The 15,899-nt window shown below is 46.3% G+C and overlaps 6 non-coding genes and 25 pseudogenes across 6 annotated transcripts; all 31 read left to right on the top strand.

The window, feature by feature from the left end:
- The first annotated feature begins 167 nt into the window (after positions 1 to 167).
- On the top strand, positions 168 to 286 carry LOC148265550 (5S ribosomal RNA). The gene has a single exon (XR_015820119.1). It is a non-coding gene; the product is annotated as a 5S ribosomal RNA (ribosomal RNA).
- A 560-nt stretch (positions 287 to 846) lies between these two features.
- Positions 847 to 964, top strand: LOC148265549 (5S ribosomal RNA; annotated as a pseudogene).
- A 204-nt stretch (positions 965 to 1,168) lies between these two features.
- On the top strand, positions 1,169 to 1,287 carry LOC148265548 (5S ribosomal RNA; annotated as a pseudogene).
- Positions 1,288 to 1,844: 557 nt separating this feature from the next.
- LOC148265547 (5S ribosomal RNA) lies at positions 1,845 to 1,963 on the top strand (annotated as a pseudogene).
- Positions 1,964 to 2,169: 206 nt separating this feature from the next.
- LOC148265546 (5S ribosomal RNA) lies at positions 2,170 to 2,287 on the top strand (annotated as a pseudogene).
- Positions 2,288 to 2,491: 204 nt separating this feature from the next.
- Positions 2,492 to 2,610, top strand: LOC148265545 (5S ribosomal RNA; annotated as a pseudogene).
- Positions 2,611 to 2,817: 207 nt separating this feature from the next.
- On the top strand, positions 2,818 to 2,936 carry LOC148265544 (5S ribosomal RNA). The gene has a single exon (XR_015820014.1). It is a non-coding gene; the product is annotated as a 5S ribosomal RNA (ribosomal RNA).
- Positions 2,937 to 3,500: 564 nt separating this feature from the next.
- Positions 3,501 to 3,619, top strand: LOC148265543 (5S ribosomal RNA; annotated as a pseudogene).
- Positions 3,620 to 4,177: 558 nt separating this feature from the next.
- LOC148265542 (5S ribosomal RNA) lies at positions 4,178 to 4,296 on the top strand (annotated as a pseudogene).
- Positions 4,297 to 4,501: 205 nt separating this feature from the next.
- Positions 4,502 to 4,620, top strand: LOC148265541 (5S ribosomal RNA; annotated as a pseudogene).
- A 558-nt stretch (positions 4,621 to 5,178) lies between these two features.
- LOC148265540 (5S ribosomal RNA) lies at positions 5,179 to 5,297 on the top strand (annotated as a pseudogene).
- A 204-nt stretch (positions 5,298 to 5,501) lies between these two features.
- On the top strand, positions 5,502 to 5,619 carry LOC148265539 (5S ribosomal RNA; annotated as a pseudogene).
- Positions 5,620 to 6,180: 561 nt separating this feature from the next.
- LOC148265538 (5S ribosomal RNA) lies at positions 6,181 to 6,298 on the top strand (annotated as a pseudogene).
- Positions 6,299 to 6,502: 204 nt separating this feature from the next.
- On the top strand, positions 6,503 to 6,621 carry LOC148265537 (5S ribosomal RNA; annotated as a pseudogene).
- A 209-nt stretch (positions 6,622 to 6,830) lies between these two features.
- LOC148265536 (5S ribosomal RNA) lies at positions 6,831 to 6,949 on the top strand. Its single transcript, XR_015819947.1, has one exon. It is a non-coding gene; the product is annotated as a 5S ribosomal RNA (ribosomal RNA).
- Positions 6,950 to 7,512: 563 nt separating this feature from the next.
- On the top strand, positions 7,513 to 7,631 carry LOC148265535 (5S ribosomal RNA; annotated as a pseudogene).
- Positions 7,632 to 8,193: 562 nt separating this feature from the next.
- On the top strand, positions 8,194 to 8,312 carry LOC148265534 (5S ribosomal RNA; annotated as a pseudogene).
- Positions 8,313 to 8,873: 561 nt separating this feature from the next.
- LOC148265533 (5S ribosomal RNA) lies at positions 8,874 to 8,992 on the top strand (annotated as a pseudogene).
- A 205-nt stretch (positions 8,993 to 9,197) lies between these two features.
- Positions 9,198 to 9,316, top strand: LOC148265532 (5S ribosomal RNA; annotated as a pseudogene).
- An 888-nt stretch (positions 9,317 to 10,204) lies between these two features.
- LOC148265531 (5S ribosomal RNA) lies at positions 10,205 to 10,323 on the top strand. The gene has a single exon (XR_015820703.1). It is a non-coding gene; the product is annotated as a 5S ribosomal RNA (ribosomal RNA).
- A 912-nt stretch (positions 10,324 to 11,235) lies between these two features.
- On the top strand, positions 11,236 to 11,354 carry LOC148265530 (5S ribosomal RNA; annotated as a pseudogene).
- Positions 11,355 to 11,559: 205 nt separating this feature from the next.
- On the top strand, positions 11,560 to 11,678 carry LOC148265529 (5S ribosomal RNA). The gene has a single exon (XR_015819581.1). It is a non-coding gene; the product is annotated as a 5S ribosomal RNA (ribosomal RNA).
- Positions 11,679 to 12,239: 561 nt separating this feature from the next.
- On the top strand, positions 12,240 to 12,357 carry LOC148265528 (5S ribosomal RNA; annotated as a pseudogene).
- Positions 12,358 to 12,561: 204 nt separating this feature from the next.
- Positions 12,562 to 12,680, top strand: LOC148265527 (5S ribosomal RNA; annotated as a pseudogene).
- A 559-nt stretch (positions 12,681 to 13,239) lies between these two features.
- Positions 13,240 to 13,358, top strand: LOC148265526 (5S ribosomal RNA; annotated as a pseudogene).
- A 209-nt stretch (positions 13,359 to 13,567) lies between these two features.
- On the top strand, positions 13,568 to 13,686 carry LOC148265525 (5S ribosomal RNA; annotated as a pseudogene).
- A 560-nt stretch (positions 13,687 to 14,246) lies between these two features.
- LOC148265524 (5S ribosomal RNA) lies at positions 14,247 to 14,365 on the top strand (annotated as a pseudogene).
- Positions 14,366 to 14,570: 205 nt separating this feature from the next.
- On the top strand, positions 14,571 to 14,689 carry LOC148265523 (5S ribosomal RNA). The gene has a single exon (XR_015819854.1). It is a non-coding gene; the product is annotated as a 5S ribosomal RNA (ribosomal RNA).
- Positions 14,690 to 14,892: 203 nt separating this feature from the next.
- LOC148265522 (5S ribosomal RNA) lies at positions 14,893 to 15,011 on the top strand (annotated as a pseudogene).
- Positions 15,012 to 15,220: 209 nt separating this feature from the next.
- LOC148265521 (5S ribosomal RNA) lies at positions 15,221 to 15,339 on the top strand (annotated as a pseudogene).
- Positions 15,340 to 15,715: 376 nt separating this feature from the next.
- LOC148265520 (5S ribosomal RNA) lies at positions 15,716 to 15,834 on the top strand (annotated as a pseudogene).
- Positions 15,835 to 15,899: the final 65 nt, after the last annotated feature.

Here is a 15,899-nt window from a genome sequence, read left to right as displayed (position 1 = left end):
GGAACTAGGGTCCGCTGGTTTATACGCAAATGTGAGTCAAGAAGCAGGGGCATTTTAATCGATATTAGAACGAGAATGAGAGGTGAAGTGTGAATGCACAAGGAAACAAATGACGGGAGGAGGAAGAAAGGAGAAGGAGTGTATGTATTTGCAGCACAAAATTAAAAAGGTGCGATCATACCAGCACTAAAGCTCCGGATCCCATCAGAGCTCCGAAGTTAAGTGTGCTTGGGCGAGAGTAGTACTTGGATGGGTGACCACTTGGGAAGCCCTCGTGTTGCACCTATTTTTTTCGGATGGGTTGTTCGATGTTACGCGCGAATGGAATTATAAACCGCTGGTTCATTTGCAAAGGTGAGTCACGGTGCTGGGGCATATTACTTGATATTAGAACGAGAAAAAGAGATACAGAGTGCACGCACAAGGAAACAAATGACGGGAGGGGGGATGGAAGGAGAAAGAGTGTATGTATTTGCAGTGCAGAATGAAACATGAGGGATCATACCAGCACTAATGCAACGGATTCTATCAGAACTCCGTAGTTAAGGGTGCTTGGGCGAGAAAAGTACTCGGATGGGTGACCTCCTGCGAAGTCCTTATATTTCACCCATTTTTTTGGGAGGTCTTCGTGTTGCACCCATCTTTTTGTAGATGATTCTTTCGACGTTACGCGCGACTTGATTTATGGTCCGCATGTTTATTCACAAATGTGAGTCACGGCGCCGTGGCATTTTACTTGATATTAGAACGAGTACAGGAGGTGCAGTGCGCACGCACAAGGAAACAAATGGCGGGAGGAGGAAGAAAAGAGAAGGAGTGTATGTATTTGAAGCGCAAAATTAAACAAGTGGCATCATACCAACACTAATGCACTAGATCTCATCAGAACTCTGCAGTTAAGTGTGCTTGGGCGAGAGTAGTACTCGGATGGGTGACCTCTTGAGAAGTCCTCGTATCGCAACAATGTTTTTTCAGATAGGTCGTTCGACATTACGCGCGACTGGAACTATGGTCCGCTGGTTTATACGCAAATGTGAGTCAAGAATCCGGGGCATTTTAATCGATATTAGAACGAGAATGAGAGGTGCAATGTGAACGCAAAAGGAAACAAATGATGGGAGGGCGGGAGGGAAGAAGGAGTGTATGTATTTTCAGCACGAAATTAAACAGGTGCGGTCACACCAGCACAAATGCACCGGATCCCATCAGAACTCCGCAGTTAAGTGTGCTTTGGCGAAAGTAGTACAATGATGGGTTACCTCCAGGGAAGTTCTCGTGTTGCACCCATTTTTTTTTCAGATGTGCCGTTCGACGTTACGCGCGACTTTAATTATGGTCCGCAGATTTATTCGCAAATGTGAGTCACGGCGCCGTGGCATTTTACTTGATATTTGAACGAGAACGAGAGGTGCAGTGCGCACGCACAAGGAAACAAATGACGGGAGGGGGAAGAAAGGAGAATGAGTGTATGTATTTATAACCGAAAATGAAACAGGTGCGATACCAGCACTAATGGAACGGATTCTATCAGAACTCTGTAGGTAAAAGTGCTTGGGCGAGAGTAGTACTAGCATGGGTTACCTCCTGCGAAGTCCTTATATTTCACCCATTTTCTTGTGAAGTCCTCGTGTTGCACCCATTTTTTTACAGATGATTCTTTCGACGTTACGCGCGACTTGTATTATGGTCCTCTGGTTTATTCGCAAATGTGAGTCACGGCGCTGTAGAATTTTACTTGATATTAGAACGAGAACGGGAGGTGCAGTGCGCACGCACAAGGAAACAAATGACGGGAGGGGGAAGAAAGGGGAATGAGTTTATGTATTTGCAGAGCGAAATTAAACAGGTGCGATCATACCAGCACTAATGCACCGGATCCCATCAGAACTCCGCAGTTATGTGTGCTTGGGCGAGATTAGTAATCGGATGGGTGACCTCCTGGGAAGTACTCGTATCGCACAAATGTTTTTTCAGACGGGTCGTTCGACGTTACACACATCTGGAACTAGGGTCCGCTGGTTTATACGCAAATGTGAGTCAAGAAGCCGTGGCATTTTACTTGATATTAGAACGAGTACGGGAGGTGCAGTGCGCACGCACAAGGAAACAAATGACGGGATGAGGAAGAAAAGAGAATGAGCGTATATATTTGAAGCGCAAAATTAAACAAGTGGCATCATACCAGCACTACTGCACTGGATCCCATTAGAACTCTGCAGTTAAGTGTGCTTGGGCGAGAATAGTACTCGGATGGGTGACCTCTTGGGAAGTTCTCGTATCGCAACAATTTTTTTTCAGATGGGTCGTTCGACGTTACGCACGACTGGAACTTTGGTCCGCTAGTTTATACGCAAATGTGAGTCAAGAATCAAGGGCATTTCAATCGATATTAGAACGAGACGGAGAGGTGCAGTGTGAACTCACAAGGAAACAAATGATGGGAGGGGGGGAGGGAAGAAGGAGTGTATGTATTTTCAGCACAAAATTAAACAGGTGCGGTCACACCAGCACAAATGTACCGGATCCCATCAGAACTCCGCAGTTAAGTGTGGTTTGGCGAAAGTAGTACAATGATGGGTTACCTCCTAGGAAGTTCTCGTGTTGCACCCATTCTTTTTTTCAGATGTGCCGTTTGACGTTACGCACGACTTTAATTATGGTCCGCAGATTTATTCGCAAATGTAAGTCACGACGCCGTGGCATTTTACTTGATATTTGAACGAGAACGAGAGGTGCAGTGCGCACGCACAAGGAAACAAATGACGGGAGGGGAAAAAAAGGAGAAGGAGTTTATGTATTTGCAACGCAAAATTAAACAGGTGTGATCATACCAGCACTAATGCACCGGATCCCATCAGAACTCCGCAGTTAAGTGTGCTTGGGCGAGAGTTGTACCCGGATGGGTGACCTCCTGGGAATTCCTCGTGTCGCACTAATTTTTTTTTTTCAGACGGGTCGTTCGAGGTTACGCGCGACTGGAACTAGGGTCCACTGGTTTATACGCAAATGTGAGTCAAGAAGCTGGGGCATTTTTATCGATATTAGAACGAGAGGGAGAGATGCAGAGTGCACGCACAAGGAAACAAATGACGGTAGGGGGGATGGAGGGAGAAAAAGTGTATGTATTTGCAGCGCAGAATGAAACATGAGCAATCATACCAGCACCAATGTAACGGATTCTATCAGAACTCCACAAGTTAAGGGTGCTTGGGCGAGAGTAGCACTAGGATGGGTGACCTCCTGCGAAGTCCTTATATTTCACCTATTTTCTTAGGAAGTCCTCGTGTTGCACCCATTTTTTTGCAGATGATTCTTTCGACGATACGCGCGACTTGAATTATGGTCCTCAGGTTTATTCGCAAATGTGAGTCACGGCACCGTAGCATTTTACTTGATATTAGAACGAGCACGGTAGGTGCAGTGCGCACGCACAAGGAAACAAATGACGGCAGGGGGAAGAAAGGAGAAGGAGTTTATGTATTTGCAGCGCAAAATTAAACAGGTGCGATCATACCAGCACTAATGCACCGGATCCCATCAGAACTCCGCAGTTAAGTGTGCTTGTGCGAGAGTAGTACTCGGATGGGTGAGCTCTTGGGAAGTCCTCCTATCGCACCAATTTTTTTAAGACAGGTCGTTCGACGTTACGCGCGACTGGAACTAGGGTCCGCTGGTTTATACGCAAATGTGAGTCAAGAAGCAGGGGCATTTTAATCGATATTAGAACGAGAAGGAGAGGTGCAGTGTGAACGCACAAGGAAACAATTGATGGGAGGGGGAGGGAAGGAGAATGAGTGTATGTATTTTCAGCACGAAATGAAACAGGTGCGATCATACCAGCACTAATGCAAGGGATTCTATCAGAACTCCGTAGGAAAGGGTGCTTGGGGGAGAGTAGTACTAGCATGGGTTACCTCCTGCGAAGTCCTTATATTTCACCCATTTTCTTGTGAAGTCCTCGTGTTGCACCCATTTTTTTGCAGATGATTCTTTCGACGATACGGGCGACTTGAATTATGGTCCTCAGGTTTATTCGCAAATGTGAGTCACGGCGCTGTAGCATTTTACTTGATATTAGAACGAGAACGGGAGGTGCAGTGCGCACGTATAAGGAAAAAAATGACGGGAGGGGGAAGAAAGGAGAATGAATTTATGTATTTGCAGCGCAAAATTGAACAGGTGCGATCATACCAGCACTAATGTACCGGATCCCATCAGAACTCCACAGTTAAGTGTGCTTGGGCGAGATTAGTACTCGGATGGGTGACCTCCTCGGAAGTCCTCGTGTCACACAAATTTTTTTTCAGACGGGTCGTTCGACGTTACGCGCGTCTGGAACTAGGGTCCGCTGGTTTATACGCAAATATGAGTCAAGAAGCAGGGGTATTTTAATCGATATTAGAACGAGAATGAGAGGTGAAGTGTGAACGCACAAAGAAACAAATGACGGGAGGGGGAAGAAAGGAGAAGGAGTGTATGTATTTACAGCGCGAAATTAAACAGGTGCGATCATACCAGCACTAATGCACCGGATCCCATCAGAACTCCGCAGTTATGTGTGCTTATGCGAGAGTAGTACTCGGATGGGTGACCTCCTGGGAAGTCCTCGTATCGCACCAATTTTTTTCAGACAGGTCGTTCGACGCTACGCGCGACTGGAACTAGGGTCCGCTGATTTATACGCAAATGTGAGTCAAGAAGCAGGGGCATTTTAATCGATATTAGAACGAGAAGGAGAAGTGCAGTGTGAACGCACAAGGAAACAATTGATGGGAGGGGGAGGGAAGGAGAATGAGTGTATGTATTTTCAGCACGGAATGAAACAGGTGCGATCATACCAGCACTAATGCAACGGATTCTATCAGAACTCCGTAGGTAAGGGTGCTTGGGCGAGAGTAGTACTAGCATGGGTTACCTCCTGCGAAGTCCTTATATTTCACCCATTTTCTTGTGAAGTCCTCGTGTTGCACCCATTTTTTTGCAGATGATTCTTTCGACGATACGCGCGACTTGATTTATGGTCCTCAGGTTAATTTGCAAATCTGAGTCACGGCACTGTAGCATCTTACTTGATATTAGAACGAGAACGGGAGGTGCAGTGCGCACGCACAAGGAAAAAAATGACGGGAGGGGGAAGAAAGAAGAATGAGTTTATGTATTTGCAGCGCAAAATTAAACAGGTGCGATCATACCAGCACTAATGCACCGGATCCCATCAGAACTCCGCAGTGAAGTGTGATTGGGCGAGATTAGTACTCGGATGAGTGACCTCCTGGGAAGTTCTCGTGTCGCACCAATTTTTTTTCAGACAGGTCGTTCGACGTTACGCGCGTCTGGAACTAGGGTCCGCTGGTTTATACGCAAATGTGAGTCAAGAAGCAGGGGTATTTTAATCGATATTAGAACGAGAATGAGAGGTGAAGTGTGAACGCACATGGAAACAAATGACGGGAGGGGGAAGAAAGGAGAAGGAGTGTATGTATTTGCAGCGCGAAATTAATAGGTTTGATCATACCAGCAGTAAGGTCCGGATCCCATCAGAACTCCGCAGTTAAGTGTGCTTGGGCAAGGGTAGTACTCGGATGGGTGACCACTTGGGAAGCCCTCGTGTTGCACCTATTTTTTTTCGGATGTGTTGTTCGACGTTACGCGCGAATGGAATTATAAACCGCTGGTTCATTTGCAAAGGTGAGTCACAGTGCCGGGGTATATTACTTGATATTAGAACGAGAAAGAGAGATGCAGAGTGGACGCACAAGGAAACAAATGACGTGAGGGGGGATGGAAGGAGAAAGAGTGTATGTATTTACAGTGCAGAATGAAACATGAGGGATCATACCAGGACTAATGCAACAGATTCTATCAGAACTCCGCAGTTAAGGGTGCTTGGGCGAGAAAAGTACTCGGATGGGTGACCACCTGCGAAGTCCTTATATTTCACCCATTTTCTTGGAAGGTCCTCGTGTTGCACCCATCTTTTTGCAGATGATTCTTTCGATGATACGCGCGACTTGATTTATGGTCCGCAGGTTTATTCGCAAATTTGAGTCACATCCCCGTGGCATTTTACTTGATATTAGAACGAGTACGAGAGGTGCAGTGCGCACGCACAAGGAAACAAATGACGGGAGGAGGAAGAAAAGAGAAGGAGTGTATGTATTTGAAGCGCAAAATTAAACAAGTGGCATCATACCAACACTAATGCACTGGATCCCATCAGAACTCTGCAGTTAATTGTGCTTGGGCGAGAGTAGTACTTGGATGGGTGACCTCTTGGGAAGTCCTCGTATCGCAACAATTTTTTTTCAGATGGGTCGTTCGACGTTACGCGCGATTGGAACTATGGTCCGCTGGTTTATATGCAAATGTGAGTCAAAAATCAGGGGCATTTTTATCGATATTACAACGAAAAGGAGAGGTGCAGTGTGAACGCACAAGGAAACAAATGATGGGAGGGGGGGAGGGAAGAAGGTGTGTATGTATTTTCAGCACGAAATTAAACAGGTGCGGTCACACCAGTACAAATGCACCGGATCCCATCAGAACTCTGAAGTTAAGTGTGCTTTGGCGAAAGTAGTACAATGATGGGTTCCCTCCTAGGAAGTTCTCGTATTGCACCCATTTTCTTTTTTTCAGATGTGCCGTTCGACGTTACGCGCGACTTTAATTATGGTCCGCAGATTTATTTGCAAATGTGAGTCACGGTGCCATGGCATTTTACTTGATATTTGAACGAGAACGAGAGGTGCAGTGCGCACGCACAAGGAAACAAATGACGGGAGGGGGAAGAAAGGAGAAGGAGTTTATGAATTTGCAGCGCGAAATTAAACTGGTGCGATCATACCAGCACTAATGCACCAGATCCCATCAGAACTCCGCAGATAATAGTGCTTGGGCGAGAGTAGTACTCGGATGGGTGACCTCCTGGGAAGTCCTCGTGTCGCACTAATTTTTTTTTTCAGACGAGTCGTTCGACGTTACGCGCGACTGGAACTAGGGTCCACTGGTTTATACGCAAATGTGAGTCAAGAAGCAGAGGCATTTTAATCGATATTAGAACGAGAAGGAGAGATGCAGAGTGCACGCACAAGGAAACAAATGACGGGAGGGGGGATGGAGGGAGAAAAAGTGTATGTATTTACAGCGCAGAATGAAACAAGAGCAATCATGCCAGCACCAATGCAAAAGATTCTATCAGAACTCCGCAAGTTAGGGGTGCTTGGGCGAGAGTAGCACTAGGATGGGTGACCTCCTGCGAAGTCCTTATATTTCACCCATTTTCTTAGGAAGTCCGCGTGTTGCACCCATTTTTTTGCAGATGATTCTTTCGACGATACGCGCGACTTGAATTATGGTCCTCAGGTTTATTCGCAAATGTGAGTCACGGCACCGTAGCATTTTACTTGATATTAGAACGAGCACGGAAGGTGCAGTGCGCACGCACAAGGAAACAAATGGCGGGAGGGGGAAGAAAGGAGAAAGAGTTTATGTATTTGGAGCGCGGAATTAAACAGGTGCGATCATACCAGCATTAATGCACCGGATCCCATCAGAACTTCGCAGTTAAGTGTGTTTGGGCGAGAGTAGTACCCGGATGGGTGACCTCCTAGGAAGTCCTCGTGTCGCACCAATTTTTTTTAAGACGGGTCGTTCGACGTTACGCGCGACTGGAACTGGGGTCCGCTGGTTTATACGCAATTGTGAGTCAAGAAGAAGCGGTATTTTAATTGATATTAGAACGAGAAGGAGATGTGCAGTGTGAACGCACAAGGAAACAATTGATGGGAGGGGGAGGGAAGGAGAAGGAGTATATGTATTTTCAGCACGAAATGAAACAGGTGCGATCATACCAGCACTAATACAACGGATTCTATCAGAACTCTGTAGGTAAGGGTGCTTGGGTGAGAGTAGTACTAGCATGGGTTATCTCCTGCGAAGTCCTTATATTTCACCCATTTTCTTGTGAAGTTCTCGAGTTGCACCCATCTTTTTTTTTCAGATGTGCCGTTCGATGTTACACGCGACTTTAATTATGGTCCGCAGATTTATTCGCAAATGAGAGTCACGACACCGTGGCATTTTACTTGATATTTGAACGAGAACGAGAGGTGCAGTGTGCACGCACAAGGAAACAAATAACGGGAGGGGGAAGAAAGGAGAAGGAGTTTATGTATTTGTAGCGTTGAATTAAACGGGTTCGATCTTACCAGCACTAATGCACCAGATCCCATCAGAACTTCGCAGTTAAGTGTGCTTGGGCGAGAGTAGTACTCGGATGGGTGACCTCCTGGGAAGTCCTCGTGTCGCACTAATTTTTTTTCAGACGGGTCGTTCGACGTTACGCGCGACTGGAACTAAGGTCCGCTGGTTTATACGCAAATGTGAGTCAAGAAGCAGGGGCATTTTAATCGATATTAGAACGAGAAGGAGAGATGCAGAGTGCACGCACAAGGAAACAAATGACGGGAGGGGGGATGGAGGGAGAAAAAGTGTATGTATTTGCAGCGCATAATGAAACATGAGCAATCATACCAGCACGAATGCAACGGATTCTATCAGAACTCCGCAAGTTAAGGGTGCTTGGGCGAGAGTAGCACTAGGATGGGTGACCTCCTGCGAAGTCCTTATATTTCACCAATTTTCTTAGGAAGTCCTCGTGTTGCACCCATTTTTTTGCAGATGATTGTTTCGACGATACGCGCGACTTGAATTATGGTACTCAGGTTTATTCGCAAATGTAAGTCACGGCACCGTAGCATTTTACTTGATATTAGAACGAGCACGGGAGGTGCAATGCGCACGCACAAGGAAACAAATGATAGGAGGGGGAAGAAAGGGGAATGAGTTCATGTATTTGCAGCGCGAAATTAAATAGGTGTTATTATACCAGCACTAATGCATCGGATCCCATCAGAACTCTGCAGTTAAGTGTGCTTGGGCGATATTAGTAATCAGATGGGTGACCTCTTGGGAAGTCCTCGTGTCGCACCAATTTTTTTTCAGACGGGTCGTTCGACATTACGCGCGTCTGGAACTAGGGTCTGCTGGTTTATACGCAAATGTGAGTCAAGAAGCAGGGGCATTTTAATCGATATTAGAACGAGAATGAGAGGTGAAGTGTGAACGCACAAGGAAACAAATAACGGGAGGGGGAAGAATGGAGAAGGAGTGTATGTATTTGCAGCGCAAAATTAAACAGGTGCGATGATACCAGCACTAAAGCTCCGGATCCCATCAGAACCCCGTAGTTAAGTGTGCTTGGGCGAGGGTAGTACTCGGATCGGTGACCACTTGGGAAGCCCTCGTGTTGCACCAATTTTTTTTCGGATGGGTTGTTCGACGTTACGCGCGAATGGAATTATAAACCGCTGGTTCATTTGCAAAGGTGAGTCACGGTGCCGTTGCATATTACTTGATATTAGAACGAGAAAGAGAGATGAAGAGTGCACGCACAAGGAAACAAATGACGGGAGGAGGGATGGAAGGAGAAAGAGTGTATGTATTTGCAGTGCACAATGAAACATGAGGGATCATACCAGCACTAATGCAACGGATTCTATCAGAACTCGACAGTTAAGGGTGCTTGGGCGAGAGTAGTACTCAGATTGGTGACCACTTGGGAAGTCCTTGTGTTGCACCCATTTTCTTGGGAGGTCCTCGTGTTGCACCCATCTTTTTACAGATGATTCTTTCGACGTTACGCGCGACTTGATTTATGGTCCGCAGGTTTATTCGCAAATGTGAGTCATGGCGTCGTGGCATTTTACTTGATATTAGAACGAGTACGGGAGGTGCAGTGCGCACGCACAAGGAAACAAATGACGGGAGGAGGAAGAAAAGAGAAGGAGTGTATGTATATGAAGCGCAAAATTAAACAAGTGGAATCATACCAGCACTAATGTACTGGATCCCATCAGAACTCTGCAGTTAAGTGTGGTTTGGCGAAAGTAGTACAATGATGGGTTACCTCTTGGGAAGTTCTCGTGTTGCACCCATTTTCTTTTTTTCAGATGTGCTGTTCGATGTTACGCGCGACTTTAATTATGGTCCGCAGATTTATTCGCAAATGTGAGTCACGGTGCCGTGACATTTTACTTGATATTTGAACGAGAACGAGAGGTGCAGTGCGCACGCACAAGGAAACAAATGACGGGAGGGGGAAGAAAGGAGAAGGAGTTTATGTATTTGCAGCGCCAAATTAAATAGGTATGATCATACCAGCACTGATGCACCGGATCCCATCAGAACTCCGCAGTTAAGTGTGCTTGGGCGAGAGTAGTACTCGGATGGGTGACCTCCTGGGAAGTCCTCGTGTCGCACTAATTTTTTTTTCAGACGGGTCGTACGACGTTACGCGCGACTGGAACTAGGGTCCACTGGTTTATACGCAAATGTGAGTCAAGAAGCAGGGGCATTTTAATCGATATTAGAACGAGAAGGAGAGGTGAAGTGTGAACGCACAAGGAAACAATTGATGGGAGGGGGAGGGAAGGAGAAGGAGTGTTTGTATTTTCAGCGCGAAATGAAACAGGTGCGATCATAACACACTAATGCAAAGGATTCTATCATAACTCGATAGGTAAGGGTGCTTGGGCGAGAGTAGTACTAGCATGGGTTACCTCCTGCGAAGTCCTTATATTTCACCCATTTTCTTGTGAAGTCCTCGTGTTGCACCCATTTTTTTGCAGATGATTCTTTCGACGTTACGCGCGACTTGAATTATGGTCCTCAGGTTTATTCGCAAATGTGAGTCACGGCGCTGTAGCATTTTACTTGATATTAGAACGAGAACGGGAGGTGCAGTGTGCACGCACAAGGAAACAAATGATGGGAGGGGGAGGGAAGGAGAAGGAGTGTATGTATTTTCAGCGCGAAATGAAACAGGTGCGATCATAACACACTAATGCAATGGATTCTATCATAACTCCGTAGGTAAGGGTGCTTGGGCGAGAGTAGTACTAGCATGGGTTACCTCCTGCGAAGTCCTTATATTTCACCCATTTTCTTGTGAAGTCATCGTGTTGCACCCATTTTTTTGCTGATGATTCTTTCCACGTTACGCGCGGCTTGAATTATGGTCCTCAGGTTTATTCGCAAATGTGAGTCACGGCGCCGTGGCATTTTACTTGATATTAGAACGAGAACGGGAGGTGCAGTGCGCACGCACAAGGAAACAAATGACGGGAGGGGGAAGAAAGGGGAATGAGTTTATGTAATTGTAGCGCAAAATTAAATGGGTGCGATCATACAAGCACTATTGCACCGGATCCCATCAGAACTCCGTAGTTAAGTGTGCTTGGGTGAGATTAGTACTCGGATGGGTGACTTCCTGGGAAGTCCTCGTGTCGCACCAATTTTTTTTCAGACGGGTCGTTCGACGTTAGGCGCGTCTGGAACTAGGGTCCGCTGGTTTATACGCAAATGTGAGTCACTAAGCAGGGGCATTTTAATCGATATTAGAACGAGAATGAGAGGTGAAGTGTTAACGCACAAGGAAACAAATGACGGGAGGGGGAAGAAAGGAGAAGGAGTATATGTATTTGCAGCGCAAAATTAAACAGGTGCGATCATACCAGCACTAAAGCCCCGGATCCCATCAGAACTCCGCAGTTAAGTGTGCTTGGGCGAGAGTAGTACTCGGATGGGTGACCACTTGGGAAGCCCTCGTGTTGTACCTATTTTTTTTCGGATGGGTTGTTCGACGTTACGCGCGAATGGAATTATAAACCGCTGGTTTATTTGTAAAGGTGAGTCACGGTGCCGGGGCATATTACTTGATATTAGAACGAGAAAGAGAGATGCAGAGTGCACGCACAAGGAAACAAATGACGGGAGGGGGGATGGGAGGAGAAAGAGTGCATGTATTTGCAGTGCAGAATGAAATATAAGGGATCATACCAGCACTAATGCAACGGATTCTATCAGAACTCCGCAGTTAAGGGTGCTTGGGCGAGAAAAGTACTCGGATGGGTGACCTCATGCCAAGTCTTTATATTTCACCCATTTTCTTGGTAGGTCCTCGTGTTGAACCCATCTTTTTGTAGATGATTCTTTCAACGTTACAGGCGACTTGATTTATGGTTCGCAGGTTTATTCGCAAATGTGAGTTACGGCGCCGTGGTATTTTACTTGATATTAAAACGAGTACGGGAGGTGCAGTGCGCACGCACATGGAAACAAATGACGGGAGGAGGAAGAAAAGAGAAGGAGTGTATGTATTTGAAGCGCAAAATTAAACAAGTGGCATCATACCAGCACTAATGCACTGGATCCCATCAGAACTCTGCAGTTAAGTGTGCTTGGGCGAGTGTAGTACTCGGATGGGTGACCTCTCGGGAAGTCCTCGTATCGCAACAATTTTTTTTCAGATGGGTCGTTCGACGTTACGCGCGACTGGAACTATGGTCCGCTGGTTTATACGCAAATGTGAGTCAAGAATCAGGGGCATTTTAATCGATATTAGAACGAGAAGGAGAGGTGCAGTGTGAACGCACAAGGAAACAAATGATGGGAGGGGGGGAGGGAAGATGGTGTGTATGTATTTTCAGCACGAAATTAAACATGTGCGGTCACACCAGCACAAATGCACCAGATCCCATAAGAACTCCGCAGTTATGTGTGCTTTGGCGAAAGTAGTACAATGATGGGTTACCTCCTGGGAAGTTCTCGTGTTGCACCCTTTTTTTTTCAGATGTGCCGTTAGACATTACGCGCGACTTTAATTATGGTCCGCAGATTTATTCGCAAATGTGAGTCACGGCGCCGTGGCATTTTACCTGACATTTGAACGAGAACGAGAGGTGCAGTGCGCACGCCCAAGGAAACAAATGACGGGAGGGGGAAGAATGGAGAAGGAGTGTATGTATTTGCAGCGCGAAATGAAACAGGTGCGATCATACCAGCACTAATGCAACGGATTCTATCAGAACTCCGTAGGTAAGGATGCTTGGGCGAGAGTAGTACTAGCATGGGTTACCTCCTGCGAAGTCCTTATATTTCACCCATTTTCTTGTGAAGTCCTCCTGTTGCACCCATTTTTTTGCAGATGATTCTTTCGACATTACGCGCGACTTGTATTATGGTCCTCAGGTTTATTCGCAAATGTGAGTCACGGTGCTGTAGCATTTTACTTGATATTAGAACGAGAACGGGAGGTGCAGTGCGCACGCACAAGGAAACAAATGACGGGAGGGGGAAGAAAGGGGAATGAGTTTATGTATTTGCAGCGTAAAATTAAACAGGTGCGATCATACCAGCACAAATGCACCGGATCCCATCAGAACTCCGCAGTTAAGTGTGCTTTGGCGAAATTAGTACAATGATGGGTTACTTCCTGGGAAGTTCTCATGTTGCACCCATTTTCTTTTTTTCAGATGTGCCGTTCGACGTTACGCGCGACTTTAATTATGGTCCGCAGATTTATTCGCAAATGTGAGTCACGGTGCCGTGGCATTTTACTTGATAGTTGAACGAGAACGAGAGGTGCAGTGCGCACGCACAAGGAAACAAATGACGGGAGGGGGAAGAAAGGAGAAGGAGTTTGTGTATTTGCAGTGCGAAATTAAACATGTGCGAGCATACCAGTACTAATGCACCGGATCCCATCAAAACTCCGCAGTTAAGTGTGCTTGGGCGGGAGCAGTACTCGGATGGGTGACATCCTGGGAAGTCCTCGTGTCGCACTAATTTTTTTCCAGACGGGTCGTTCGACGTTACGCGCGACTGGAAGTAGGGTCCGCTGGTTTATACGCAAATGTGAGTCAAGAAGCAGGGGCATTTTAATCGATATTAAAACGAGAAAGAGAGATGCAGAGTGCACGCACAAGGAAACAATTGATGGGAGGGGGAGGGAAGGAGAAGGAGTGCATGTATTTTCAGCACGAAATGAAACAGGTGCGATCATACCAGCACTAATGCAACGGATTCTATCAGAACTCCATAGGTAAGGGTGTTTGGGCGAGAGTAATACTAGCATGGGTTACCTCCTGCGAAGTCTTTGTATTTTACCCATTTTCTTGTGAAGTCCTCGTGTTGGACCCATTTTTTTGCAGATAATTCTTTCGACGTTACGCGCGACTTGAATTATGGTCCTCAGGTTTATTCGCAAATGTGAGTCACGGCGCTGTAGGATTTTACTTGATATTAGAACGAGAACGGGAGGTGCAGTGCGCACGCACAAGGAAACAAGTAACGGGTGGGGGAAGAAAGGGGAATGAGTTTACGTATTTGCAGCGCAAAAATTAAACAGGTGCGATCATACCAGCACTAATGCACCGGATCCCATCAGAACTCCGCAGTTAAGTGTGCTTGGGCGAGAGTAGTACTCGGATTGGAGACCTCCTGGGAAGTCCTCGTGTCGCACTAATTTTTTTTGAGACGGGTCGTTCGACGTTACGTGCGACTGGAACTAGGGTCCGCTGGTTTATACGCAAATGTGGGTGAAGAAGCAGGGGCATTTTAATCGATATTAGAACGAGAATGAGAGGTGAAGTGTGAACGCACAGGGAAACAAATGACGGGAAGGGGAAGAAAGGAGAAGGAGTGTATGTATTTGCAGCGCGAAATTAAACAGGTGCGATCATACTAGCACTAAAGCTCCGGATCCCATCAGAACTCCGCAGTTAAGTGTGCTTGGGCGAGAGTAGTACTCGGATGGGTGACCACTTGGGAAGCCCTCGTGTTGCAACTTTTTTTTTTCAGATTGGTCGTTCGACGTTACGCGTGACTGGAACTATGGTTCGCTGGTTTATACGCAAATGTGAGTCAAGAATCAGGAGCATTTTAATCGATATTAGATCGAGAAGGAGAGGTGCAGCGTGAACGCACAAGGAAACAAATGATGGAATGGGGGAGGGAAGAAGGAGTGTTTGTATTTTCAGCACGAAATTAAACAGGTGCGGTCACACCAGCACAAATGCACCGGATCCCATCAGAACTTCGCAGTTAAGTGTGCTTTGGCGTAAGTAGTACAATGATGGGTTACCTCCTGGGAAGTTCTCGTGTTGCACCCATTTTCTTTTTTTCAGATGTGCCGTTCGACGTTACGCGCGACTTTAATTATGGTCCGCAGATTTATTCGCAAATGTGAGTCATGGCGCTGTGGCATTTTACTTGATATTTGAACGAGAACAAGAGGTACAGTGCGCACGCACAAGGAAACAAATGACGGGAGGGGGAAGAAAGGAGAAGGATTTTATGTATTTGCAGCGCAAAATTAAGCAAGTGCGATCATTCCAGCACTAATGCACCGGATCCCATCAGAATTCTGCAGTTAAGTGTGCTTGGGCGAGATTAGTACTCGGATGGGTGACCTCCTGGGAAGTCTTCGTGTCGCACTAATTTTTTTTTTTCAGACGGGTCGTTCGACGTTACGCGCGACTGGAACTAGGGTGCACTGGTTTATACGCAAATATGAGTCAAGAAGCAGGGGCATTTTAATCGATATTAGAACGAGAAGGAGAGATGCAGAGTGCACGCACAAGGAAACAAATGATGGGAGGGGGGATTGAGGGAGAAAAAGTGTAAGTATTTGCAGCGCAGAATGAAACATGAGCAATCATACCAGCTCCAATGCAACGGATTCTATCAGAACTCGTGGCATTTTACTTGATATTAGAACGAGTATGGGAGGTGCAGTTCGCACGCACTAGGAAACAAATGACGGGATGGGGAAGAAAAGAGAAGGAGTGTATGTATTTGCAGCGCGAAATTAAACAGGTGCGATTATACCAGCACTAATGCACTGGATCCCATCAGAACTCTGCAGTTAAGCGTGCTTGGGAGAAAATAGTTCTTGGATGGGTGTCCTCTTGGGAAGTCCTCGTATCGCAACAATTTTCTTTTAGATGGGTCGTTCGACGTTACGCGCGACTGGAACTATGGTCCGCTTGTTTATACGC

Source organism: Carica papaya, chromosome 5, assembly GCF_054855325.1.
Source record: "Carica papaya isolate Zhongbai chromosome 5, ASM5485532v1, whole genome shotgun sequence".
NCBI lineage: Eukaryota > Viridiplantae > Streptophyta > Magnoliopsida > Brassicales > Caricaceae > Carica > Carica papaya.
Note: the sequence above shows the minus strand (reverse complement) of the source record. Positions and strands in the feature narration are given on the sequence as shown.